This window comes from Oryctolagus cuniculus, chromosome 12 (assembly GCF_051225735.1).
Source record: "Oryctolagus cuniculus isolate XC-2025 breed Fujian yellow rabbit chromosome 12, ASM5122573v1, whole genome shotgun sequence".
Classification (NCBI taxonomy): Eukaryota; Metazoa; Chordata; class Mammalia; order Lagomorpha; family Leporidae; genus Oryctolagus; species Oryctolagus cuniculus.
Window position 1 is genome coordinate 118,141,962 of NC_142878.1, and position 13,395 is coordinate 118,155,356.

Sequence of the window (13,395 nt, forward strand, 5' to 3'; positions counted from 1 at the left end):
CTAGATCCTTGAGGTGAATTGAAAGCTCGTCTATTTGGTGTCTTTCCAATTTCTTGATGTAGGCACCTATTGATATAAACTTTCCTCTTAACACTGCTTTTGCTGCGTCCCATAAGTTTTGGTATGTTGTGCTGTTATCCTCATTTACTTCCAGAAAGTTTTTGATTTCTCTTTTGATTTCTTCTATGACCCATTGTTCATTCAGGAGCATGTTGTTCAATCTCCATGTGTTTGCGTATGCTCTAGGGGTTCCTGAGTTGCTAATTTCCCACTTCATTCCACTGTGGTCTGAGAAGCTGCATGGTATGATTCTAATTCTTTTGAATTTGCTGAGACTTGCTTTATGGCCTAGTATGTGGTCAATCCTAGAGAAGGTTCCATGTACTGCTGAGAAGAATGTAAAATCTTTAGCTGTAGGATTGAAAGTTCTGTAGATATCTGTTAGATCCATTTGGGCTATAGTGTCATTTAAATCTACTGTATCCTTGTTGGTCTTCTGTCCTGTTGATCTGTCTATTTCTGAGAGTGGAGTATTGAAGTCCCCCAGTACTATTGTATTGGGGTCTAAGTCTCCCTTTAAGTCCCTTAACAAATCTTTTAGATAAACCGGTGCTCTGTAGTTAGGTGCATATACATTGATAATTGTTATATCTTCTTGTTGTATTGATCCCTTAATCATTATATAGTGTCCCTCTTTGTCTCTCAACAGTTTTTGAGGTAAAGTTTATGTTGTCCGATATTAAGATGGCTATGCCGACTCTTTTTTCATTTCTGTTGGCATGGTATATCTTTTTCCAGCCTTTCACTTTCAGTCTGTATGGATCTTTGTTGGAAAGATGTGTTTCTTGTAAGCAGCAAATAGATGGGTTTTGTTCCTTAACCCAATCAGCCAATCGGTGTCTTTTAACTGGACAGTTCAGGCCATTGACGTTCAATGTGACTAATGAAAAGTGGTAACTTTGCCCTGCCATTTGCCAAAGATAAGTTCTAATATATGCTTTGTTTTTTTTTTTATCTTTTATTTAATGAATATAAATTTCCAAAGTACGACTCATGGGTTACAATGCCTTTCCCCCCTATACCGTCCCTCCCACCCACCACCCTCCCCTCTCCCACTCCCTCTCCCCTTCCATTCACATCAAGATTCATTTTCGATTATCTTAGTATACAGAAGATCAGCTTAGTATACCTTAAGTAAGGATTTCAACAGTTTGTTCCCACACAGAAACATAAAGTGAAAAATAATAGATGATTTTTTTTAAATGATGATGAAATCAGATCAGACCTATTGTCATGTTTAATCCCAGTGAGAGTCAAGTTGGGAATTGATAATTTCTTTTTTTTTTTTTACAGAAGATCAGTTTAGTGTACATTAAGTAAAGATTTCAATCGTTTGCACCCCCATAGAAACACAAAGTGAAATATACTGTTTGAGTACTCTTTATAGCATTAAGCCTCAGTGTACATCACATTAAGGACAGAGATCCTACATGAGGAGTAAGTGCACAGTGACTCCTGTTGTTGACTTTACAAATTGACACTCCTGTTTATGGCATCAGTAATCTCCCTATGCACCAGTCATGAGTTTCCAAGGCTATGGAAGCCCCTTGAGTTCTCCGACTCTTATCTTGTTTAGACAAGGTCATAGTCAAAGTGGAGGTTCTCTCCTCCCTTCAGAGAAAGGCACCTCCCTCTTTGAAGACCTGTTCTTTCCACTGGGATCTCACTCACAGAGATCTTTTTGCCAGAGTGTCTTGGCTTTCCATGCCTGAAATACTCTCATGGGCTTTTCAGCCAGATCCGAGTGCCTTTAGGGCTGATTCTGAGGCCAGAGTGCTATTTAGGACATCCGCCATTCTATGAGTCTGCTGAGTATCTCACTTCCCATGTTGGATCTACGTTCTAATATATGCTTTGAATTCCCTGTGATCTTTTGCTGTGAGATTTCCTTCCTTTACCTTCTTTCATATTGATGACCGTGTTTCTGTGTTTCTGTGTGTAACACATCTTTAAGCATCTTTTGCAGGGCTGGACAAGTGACAACAAATTCTTTCAATTTCTGTTTGCTATGAAAAGTCTTTATTTCACCTTTATTCACAAATGATAGCTTAGCAGGATATAATATTCTGGGCTGGCAGTTTTTCTCTCTTAGTACCTGGGCTATATCTCGCCATTCCCTCCAAGCTTGTAGGGTTTCTGATGAGAAGTCAGCTGTGAGTCTGATTGGAGATCCTCTGAGAGTAATCTGACGTTTCTCTCTTGCACATTTTAGGATCTTTTCTTTCTGTTTCACTGTGGAGAGTTTAATTACAACGTGTCGTGGTGAGGATCTCTTTTGGTCGTGTTTATTAGAGGTTCTGTGAGCTTCCTGTACTAGGATTTCTCTGTCCTTCTCCAAACTTGGGAAATTTTCTGCTAATATCTCACTAAAAAGGCCTTCTAATCCTTTCTCCCTCTCCATGCCTTCAGGAACTCCTAGAACCCGAATGTTGGGTTTTTTAATAGTATCCTGAAGATTCTTGACAATATGTTTTAGATTTCTAATTTCCTCTTCTTTTCTTTGGTCTGACTGTATCCTTTCCTGTTCTCTGTCTTCTAAGTCCGATATTCTCTCTTCTGCTTCACCCATTCTGTTTGTAAGGCTCTCTATTGTGTTTTTCATTTGATCTATTGAATTCTTCACTTCATTATGATTTCTCGTCACTATCCCAGTTTCCTGGTGTACTAGTTGTTTCGTTTCATTTTGATTCCTCCTTAATATTTCATTTTCAAGAGAGAGATTTTCTATCTTGTCCATTAAGGATTTCTGTAGTTCAAGAATTTGTTTTTGAGAACTTCTTAATGTTCTTATCAATTTTTTGAGATCTGCTTCTTGCATTTCTTCTAACTCATCATCTTCATAATCTTGAATTGGGGTGTCTTTTTCATTTGAGGGCGTCATGGTGACTTCCTTGTTTTTATTACCTCGGTTTTTGCATTTGTTATTTGTCATATTGGAGATATTTGGTTTCTTCACTGTGGTGCTTTTTCTTGTTATACTAAGACTCTAGATTAAGTGGACTGTCTGTTTTTGATGGAGCCTTAGAGGCTTGAGATGGGTGTGGCCTGAGAGCTCTGTTTGGTGTGCCAAAGGTGACACTCCCAGGTTAGGCATGGTAGATCTCTCTCTCTCTCTTTCTTTCTTTTTCTGATTCAAAAGGGAAGTAATTCTGCACAGCTGAACAAAGTTGGAGGTAGTTAGCACGCAAATGATATACCCACAGGAGCCAGAGATTGGAAGCTCTTTCCCAAGGACCACACAGGGAATCTGTTCTGCCCTCAGAGTGGGCTCAAAGTCTCCTTCAGTCTCCCACTGGGTTGCCAAATTTACGGAATTGTAGCGTCTCTGGAGAGTACTCACATGAATTCCGTGAGTTCTCTCCCCCACCGTCTCTTTTTTCACAGTCTCAGTTCAGTAGCACCACAAATTTACTAGGTCCTAATCTCCTGTTAATTTGCCCCGCCCACAGTCAGGTTTTTCTGCTAGGCTCAGGGCCGGTGCAGATCTGAGGTCACTAGGCTTATGACGTATGTCCAAGATGGCACCTCCTCTTTGTCTTGCTCACCTTTGAGAGGTGAGCAGAGAGAGAGAAACCCGTGTCCGTACCAGTCACTTCTTTTCTCTCTCTCTCTCTTCTAGTTAGCCTGGTGAACTTTTCCCCCTGGGGGGTCATTCCCTCTAGTCTCCTCTTTCCGCTTTCCTGCCAGTGTCTCAGGCTATTGAGGTTCGGCTCACCTCACGTTCCAGCGCTGGTGTGTTGAGTCTGCCGCTGGTGTCCCGAACTGTGGGCTCCCATGCTCTCCACACAGGTCCACTGTGAATCATGCGTTCCGGAAGAGTTTCTTCTGCTGTTTCTTCCCCTACTCTTCCTTGAATCTGCAGTATCTCCACTTTTATTAAACTGTCTCTCCCCGGACTATCAGTGTGCTCCCTTCCTATTCCGCCATCTTGCCTCCTCCCACCATATTCACATTTTAAAGTATCAGTTTTGCTAACATACGTATATTTTGTCACAGTAAATTTATAAAATATGTTTCAAGATTTGTACTGCATACACATGCAAAGGTATATAGAATAAACACAGCCTTCTCTACCAGATCACTTAAAGCACTGTAAAAACATATTGTAATTGATTAATTTTTAAAAGAAAACTTCTTAGAATTCCACATTCCTCAATTATCACCAACTTTTCTATTGCTTTTCTTAGTAAAAATGTTTTAAGTTCTCTGAACTTATCCATATCACTCAAAATTCTATAGCAACCATCTATTGAAATGGTTCCTTAACAAATTCAATTATCAGCCACCTGTAAATCATTCAAGGTCATTGATATAGTGAAATATTTTCTTGCTATGACCCAGGGAAGATACAATCCTGTTTTTATTTCCAGAAAAAGTTATCACTGCTAACATTTTTGCAAAAGAAAGAAAATGAAGGATTTAGTTTACTTTTTTTTTATCCTGATCACATAAACAATTTTCATCATTCATTTGTAGCAGACTCCTGCATTAAAATCAATTAACTGAGTATTTCATTTAAAAACAATGGAGAAAAGCAATTAGCCTACTAATATAGACTGCATCTGTTGGTGAACTAAAGGTAGATATTTCGCGCCTCTGGATACATTTTTGAGGTACGCTTGATAGGATTTGTTTACAGACAAGAGAGGAGTTGTGAAAGAGATTAATCAAGAATTGCACTGTGGGCCAGTGCTGTGGCTCACTAGGCTAATCCTCCACCTGCAGCACTGGCACCCCAGATTCTAGTCCCAGTTGGGGCACTGGATTCTGTCCTGGTTGCTCCTCTTCCAGTCCAGCTCTCTGCTATGTCCAGGGAGTGCAGTGGAGGATGGCCCAAGTGCTTGGGCCCTGCATCTGCATGGGAGACCAGGAGGAAGCACCTGGCTCCTGGCTTCAGATCAGTGCAGCGCACCAGCCATAGGCCATTTGGGGGGTGAACTAATGGAAGGAAGACCTTTATCTTTGTCTCTCTCTCTCACTGTCTATAACTCTCTCTCTCACTGTCTACTCTGCCTGGCAAAAAAATAAATAAGTAAATAATTGCACTGTGGATCTCAGCACAGCAACTGCAGAAGCTGCCATTAACTCAAGTAGGGAAGACTACCTAAAGGACAGGTATGAGAAAGAATAACATTAGTAATATTTTGGACCTTTTGGGATTTAAATACACAATGGATAATCAAAGAGAAATCTCAAGTAGGCAGTGTGATATACCAATCTGAAATTAAGGAGGGGTTCCTGGGCTGGAGATACAAATTTGGAAACCATTAGTGCAAACAAGGATGTAAAAGTCATTAGAAAGAATATCAAAGATTGAGCTCTACAGCACTTCTGTTTAAAAAGGAGATGAGAAAAAAATCAAAAGAAACAGGCTATTATGGATACACTAGAAAAGCAATAGGAAAACTAGGTGACTGATAGTTTTAATGCTTATTTCAGAATATTTATGAGTGATATGACCAGCATTTTCCATTTTTGATTTTTGAATGATAGCATTCTAGCTGGGGTAAGGTGACACCACACTGTAATTTGTATTTGCATTTCCCTGATGGCAGTGATCCTGGAGTTTTTTCATCTGTCTGTTGGCCTTTTTTTTTTTAAGATTTATTTATTTATTTCAAAGTCAGAGTTACACACAGAGGGGGGGGCTTCTACCCAATGGTTCACTCCCCAAATGGCTGCAATGGCCAGAGCTGAGCCAGTCCAGAGCCAGGAGCCAGGAGCTTCTGGGTCTCCCACGTGGGTGCAGGGGCCCAAGGACTTGGGCCATCTTCTACTGCTTTCCTGGGCCATAGCAGAGAGCCAGATCAGAAGTGGAGCAGCTGGGACTTGAACCAGCACCATATGGAATACTGGTATTGCAGGCAGTGGCTTTACCTGCTATGCCACAGTGCTGGCCCCATGTTGGCCCTTTTTATTTCATCCTTTGCAAAATGCTTGTTCCTGCCCTTGCACATTTTTAACTGGATTATTTTGTTGTTATTGAGTTTCTGGAACTCCTTATATATTCTTGATATTAATCCTTTATTGGATGCATAGTTTTCAAATATTTTCTCTCATTGTTTTCATTACCTCTTCACTTTGTTAATTATTTTCTTTTTTGTGAAACAATTTCTTAGATTGATGTAATCACATTAGTCTATTGGTATTTGTTTTATTACTCGTGCTTCTGCTATCTTATTCAAGAATTCATTGCTTAGGCCAATAGCCTTTCCTCTATGTTGTTCATCAGTAATGTGATGGTTTCAGGTATTAGGTTTAGATCCTTGATCCATTGTGAGTTGATTCTTGTATAGGGAGTAAGATATAGGCTTGATTTTGAACTACAGCAGTGGAAATCCAACTTTCCAAACATCATTTATAGAAGAGACAGAATTCATTTCTAAAATATTTATTTATTTATTTATTTACAAGACAGAGATACTGGTGGGGGGGAGAGGAAGAGAGACAGAGAAAGAGTTTTACAGTCTGCTGGTTCTCTCCCCAAATTGCTGCAATGATCAGGGCTGGGCCAGGTCAAATTCAAGAGCACAGAACTCCTTCTGGGTCTCTCACATGGGTGCAGAGACCCAAGGTGCATTAGAACAAAGGTGGATTGGAAATGGAGCAGCTGAGGCTTGAACCAGCACCCATATGGGATGCAGAAACTGCAGGTGGAAGCTTGACATTCTATGCCCCAGAGCCAGCCCAGAAGGAACTGAATTTTACCAAACTTTGAAGGAAGAACTGATCCCCATTCTTAAATTATTCAAAACAATTGAAAGGGATTAGCCTAGTGAGCCACGGCACTGGCTGTTTATATTTTCATAATATGAAAATCATTGGTGTTCATTATTTTCTTTGCTTGAGTTCAGATCCAAAACTTGAAGAAAGAAACTATTATGGCAAATTAGGCACAGTTTTTATGCTTGAGAGATTTCAGTATGTTGTGTATATTCAAACTGCTACAGCTTCATGCCTCCTGCTTCTGAAGCAGTGTATGCTGAGCACTTGAGAGAGACTGGTATGCATTTGCTTGTGTATTTTAATATAAATATGTAACTTCCTTTACACTCTATGTTGCTAACTCATAGTTCACATGTGTTGTTATCCTGTTAATAATGGGCCTTGTAAGCTTTGAACCATTTGCAAATAATAAATATGTACTGCTGCATATTAGTAATATTTACTTTTCTTATATTTACTTCTCTTTTATAAAGACCATTTTACATTCTTATGTAATATTTGATGCATACAAAAGAATATAATCAATATGCTGAGATACAAAACACAACAAACTAGCACTCCAAATCATTTAAGATTGGCAATGTATTTGTTTTTGGCAAGCGCTTGTTCTTTTATTATATATGTATATAATAAAATAAATATTACATATTAATATAATGAATATTTAATATAAAATCATATAAATATGATAAAATATATTACATATATATATATATATATATAAAACCTTGTACATTTGGGAAAAAAATTCCTTAAATGACATCTGATTTCCTGTTTATTCTACTTTGCTGAGCTGGCATGGCAAGGGATCTCAGCAATTATTCATTCCTCCCATTACTGGCACTTGTGAAGAGCATTGTGGTTATAAAATGAAAGCAGCATTCCCAATTCCTACCTGGAAACATAAAATGTTGCAGAAAAGGAATCTTCTCTGTAATGGAAACTAATCTGGGAGACATCTGTTGAAAAGGAATGAAAAGCACAAGTGAGCTCCACCTCTTACTGAATTGGGCAGGTTTTGCTATTGAGTTCCTCAGTTTCCATGAACTTACAGTATCAGCAGCAAACAAATGATAACATCAGCCACAACACACATTTTATATTATATGAATTTATGGTGGAAAGAAATTCCTACAAATATTTTTGTAAAAATATTGTGCTTGCTACCAAAATTAAGCATCTAAAAATGAAACCATCTAAACCTTGAATTATGTATTTAAAATAAATACTCAGGTGAATTTTTACAAACTGCATTTCAGTTACTCTGGGTAAATACAGTAAATCTCTATAATTCCATAGCATCTGGTTTCAGAGTCAACACAAAGTCAGAAAATTAAGCTGCCATGTACACAATAGCGAATCCATTCAAGAAACCAGCACTGCTTGCTATGAGGCAAGTGGTGGGAGCAGGCCAGGAGTGGGGTCAGGGAGGCATCAGCACCCTGTCCTGCAGCATAGACTTTGGCACCTGGGGAAATCTGGCAGAGCCTGGCAAGATGAGGCACCCCCAGCCTCCAGGACCTGCTGGGAAGCTGAGATACCTTGGCCAGCCCCAGAGTCCTCGGGTCTAATCTCAGAGCTGGACCCCATTGCTGATCTTGGTGCCTTCAGTTCCAGCATCTAAGGCAGCCCACAAGGTGGCCAATGGTCCAGGTGACTCCTGTGTCCCCATGCCAACCCACTTCCCAAAGCCAATGCACCACATGAAGATACAAAGATAAAGTTGTTTTAAAATGGGCAGTTTTGAGAACACGTGCAAAGTCACAGCACCATTAAATCACAAACCGATTTAGGTTTGTGCACTGTTTCTCAGTCCTCCCCTTCCTCCCTGCTCCCATGACTGCATATTTTGCTGCTACTCTGATGGGGAAAATGCAAAATGCCTGTTTTCTCTTTTGTAGTCTGAAGAGCTATTTAGAGCTGGACTTGGGATCAAATCCAAGGTTTTCTTTTTCTGTGGAGTGTTGTAGCCATTACATCTACATGCTTGACTGTGAGCATCACTTTTCCAGGCCTCCCTGAGAGGGTGCAGTTTATTTTCACAAGTACTACTCAGATATTATCTTTCATCATAGAGCACAGCCACTGTTGGCATTCAGCTCATTTTTTTATTTGTAGACAATAAAATTCATTTGATCTGCCTTCTATATTGGATTTTTTCCACTTAATATGTTTCAAATGATACATTTTCAGCATTTTGTCTGTTTTCCTCCTGTTACAAAGTTTACACTAGGACTGGAGGACCAATCCATGGCAGTTACTCATAAAGCCTCTATTAGACTTCAATAACTGACTGAGGCTTTCTGAAATTTTTTTGCCAAGTTGCAGTTTTTTCTCATTCTAAGCCACAAGCCTTCCCATATGTATCACCACAGTGACACCTAGAAGTTTAACAACAATTTGCTTGAAAATGTGGTGTTTTCAGAATTGGTGACTAATGATGGCACCATTCAAACACAAATGGGCTTGGGCTCACTTTCTGTTTCTCTGACCATTTCAGTTACTCAAGTGTATATAAACCCTGACAGCTCATGTGAATGCAAATTCTGCCATTTAGGGTTAGAAGTTAAGTGTAGGGCTATGTATAGGATGAGTGAGTGTTAGGGTTAGTATTAGGACTAGGATGAGAGCTAGGATTGGTGTTAAGGTTTAGATTGAGTGCTATTATTAAGGCTATTGTTAGGGTTGGGGTTAGGGTAAGATTTAGAGCTAGGTTTATGTTTAGTGTTGGTGGTGTTAGTATTAGGCTTATGACAAGAGTTGGGGCTAGTTGTAGGATTAGGGTTCTGTTAAGTTTAGGCTTAGGTCTAGGGTTAAATTAAAAGCCATGGTTAGGGTTATGGTTAGGGCTAGGCTTAGGGTTAGGGCTACACAAAGAGTTATGTTTAGCTTTTGGGTGAGAAAAGGATTAGGTCCAGGACTAGGGTTATATTTAGGATTAGATTTGTGATTAGAGTTATAGATAGGGTTAAGGCTATTGTTAGGCCTAGAGATAGAGCTAGGATTAGGGATAAATTTAGGTGTAGGGCTAGGGATAAAGTTAGAGCTGTGGTTTTATATACATTTTATATATATAATATAATATATAATATATTTTATATATATGGTTATAAATATTTATTGTTATAAATATGGTTATATATCTATAATATATAGAGAGAGCTGTGGTTATATATAATATACAGTTGTAGTTGAAGTTAGGGTCATCATCACTAGGATGAGGCTTAGTCTTTGTGTTAGCATGATGGTTAGTTTAAGGCTGGTGTTAGATATAGCATTGAAGTTAGCATCAGGTCTATGGTCAAGTTCACACTGAATGCTAGTTTGTTTTAGGGTTAGGCCTAAGCAGAAAGATAGGATTAGTGTTGGGGTGAGATTTAAAATTAGTTTAAGATTAAGGTTAGATTTAGTTCTATGGTAAATTTTAGAGTTAGAGCCAGAGTTAGGACTATGGTTAGAGCTAGTGTGATAGTTAAAGTTAGGACTATGGATAGGTTTTAGGCCAGGGTTAGTGTTAGGGTTAAGGCAGAGTTAGGTTTAAATTTTGGTATTACTGTTAGGGTTAGAGTTGGGGCTCAGATTAGGATTAAGGTTAATGCTTGTGTTATTAAGGCTAAAGTTAGGGAAAGGATTAGTGCTAGTGTTAGAGTTTAGATTGGGGTAAAGCACCATGTTGGGATACAATTAGGATTTTGGCTAAGTATAGAGTTAAGGTAAGGTTATGGTTAAGATGAGGGCCAAATTTAGGGTTAATGCTTTGTCTAGCGATAGACCTAGTATTAGGCTTCAGAATGGGTTTAGATGTAGGATTAGGTTTAGGGTTAGGGCAAGGACTAAGGCTAGGGCTAGGGCCAGGGTAAGGATTAGGGCTTGGACTAATGTTATAATTTGGTTTATTTTTATAAAATAAAAAGCAATAAAGACATAGTAATCTGAATAGCAATCATATTAAAAACAACTTCCTCCTAATACATCTCATGCTGATTCTGAAACTGAGGTGAAACACTGGAATTTAGGTGGACCTACAGAACATGGACACAGGGACAGACCATATCATCCCAAACTGGCTACTGCCTAAAAATATGTGTTCAATTCCAAGATTTTAAAGGACATTTTAAAACTAACCAATGGCAGAGATATCTAGGTTAACATATCCCAACTATAACTAAACTAAAGAGAGAATTACTTGGTTACTTCCCAAGAATCTTTAGTTGATCTTTCTTAGTATTTGCTCTTCATTATGGTAGTTCAGTTATTTCCTTATGAACTATAACATTTGTTGAACCAGATAAACTAGAAAAGATAATATAAGGGCAGTTAAGAAAGGTTTGCAGAAAATGGAGCTAAAAGTTGTGTATTTTGTGAAATTTTTTTAATCTATGTAGTTTTCTCAAAATAAACATTTCCATGAACTTTTTGAAGCATCCTCATCCATCTTAAGATACTCTTCCAGAAAGATATATAAACTCCACTGACTCATGTTACATATCCACATGAGTGGAGATGCAATCTGTAGGTTGTATCATCTTGATGTTTCTGTATGCCTTATACCACACAAAGAAGAGCCCTGTCTGTCTCTGACAAGATAATATTAATCTAATTCTCCAAGCGGGTACCCAGAATATCACAAAGGTCAGAAAGAAAGCCTCATTCAGTGTTACTGTGTTCACAGAGGATGGCATTTATTCCTTGGGAAGTAGCATCCAGACCATCATGATGGGACATCCCACCCCTGAGGTACAGGTCTGCTTCCACACCCTGCAGGACGCTGCTCCCAGAACCAGCACACAGGGCCACAGCTGTGACTCATGATGCTAAGGTCCCTCCTACCCCAAGAGCTAATTGAATATGAGTTAGTTTGAGGTGTCTTTTGATTCGCTCAATCATGGTTGCCAAGGCAACAGATTCATCCAGGGTGCATGATCGACCCATTCCAGTATGTAGAGCAAAGGCTTCTCTGCAGTGACAGAATTTCAGATCTCTGGTAAAGTTATCTGTTTTGAGAGAGCTGAGCCACCACCTGCATCAAAGGCTTCTCAGTACAATTCAGGCAGATCCTTATTTGTCTCCTCACCAATCCTAGCAGAAAAAGAAGTGACAGGAACACCTTCAACTTCTCTCACTGCAGACACAACTTTGTCCATATCTTGGGTATGGTTAATGTTGAATTGTACTCAGTGGTTCCCTCTATAGGAAAGCCATGAGCTTTGGAAGGATATATATGCCTAGATGTGCAGGCTCCAAGCCCTTTGGAAAACCACTTTTAAAATCCCTGGGCTGCAGCATCATAGGCTGTGTGAAGAGAGTAGATGCCAACTCTGTTCTCCAAAGCCCGGAACACCAGGCGCCCCTTTCAGGATGTCCAGGTAATACACTTTATGTGTAGGAAAATAGGTGGAAGGTAGGAAAAGATGAGATCTGCCTTCTTATGCAGAGCCTCCCCCATCACCTGCTCAGTCAAGTCATTGGTCAGGAAGAGTGTATTTATAGTTTGTGGTGGACTTGTTCCACCAGCAATCCAACATTGTCCCAACTCTCAGCAGAAGACAGTGATGCAAAGTCCTTCAAGGAGGAAACGAGAGTCTTCAGATCCATGAAGGAACGGGAAGAATTGAAGTTCAAAGAATGGACAAACCAGACTGTCATGGGGACCAGGCGTAAGCAAGAAGACAACATACAGCAATTTTTGGGCAAAACTCAATTTGAGTCCAGGTACATCTCCATAGCCTTTAATCTGTCTTTTTACATTGGATTTTGTTTTCTAAACATCGCTTTTCAAGTTGTTGTATATTTGGATTGCAGAACAATTTGTAAGATGAATTTTTTTAATTTGCATTGCTAAAATGTTCTGAGTGAAGCTAATTGTCAACTTTATTAAGGAGGATTGCTTTCTGTCCACCTAGTGTAAAAATAAAATCAAGTAATGAAAAAATGAGATTACAAATTTAAAGACAAAGAAAGATCTGAAATTAGACCTGATAGAAAATGAGGAGTCCAACAAAAATCCCATTATGTTGATTTAAGTCATGGCTGGCTTGTACTAATACCATATACAAATAAAAAAGAATGAAAGCTGCAGGTTTCATTTGAGATTCATCAAGTGTGAGGTATTATTTGAACAGCTACAAAGAAGCATTCAAGATGGAGAAGGAACTATAGTCTAAAGGTCATGGAAGACGTTCAGACTGGAAAGAGAAGTGTCTGATTACAGATGGCAAAATCAGTCAAGCAGAATCAGAGATTGGGATCAATGGGGGAATACCTAGATGGTTAATGTTAAGGAGAATGCAGATGGTTTCAGGAGGAAAATACAAGAAACCATCAGTGGAGTTCTGATAGAAACAGAGAGGAATTACTAGGGGAAAATCATATATAGTACTTTCAAATATGCCAAAGAAAAACATTTAAATGGGCGTTATGCATTTAGTGTAGTGGTTATGATGCCAATTTTTTTTTTTTGACAGACAGTTAGACAGTGAGAGAGAGACAGAGAGAAAGGTCTTCTTCCCATTGGTTCACCCCCAAATGGCCACTACTGCCATTGTGCTGCAGCAATCTGAAGCCAGGAGCCAGGTGCTTCCTCCTGGTCTCCCATGCAGGTGCAGGGGC

At 39.2% G+C, this 13,395-nt stretch overlaps 1 pseudogene; it reads right to left on the minus strand.

Annotated features, from left to right (window-relative positions):
• Window positions 1–11,331: 11,331 nt before the first annotated feature.
• LOC149123278 (NIF3-like protein 1 pseudogene) lies at window positions 11,332–13,037 on the minus strand (annotated as a pseudogene).
• Between the last annotated feature and the right edge of the window lie 358 nt (window positions 13,038–13,395).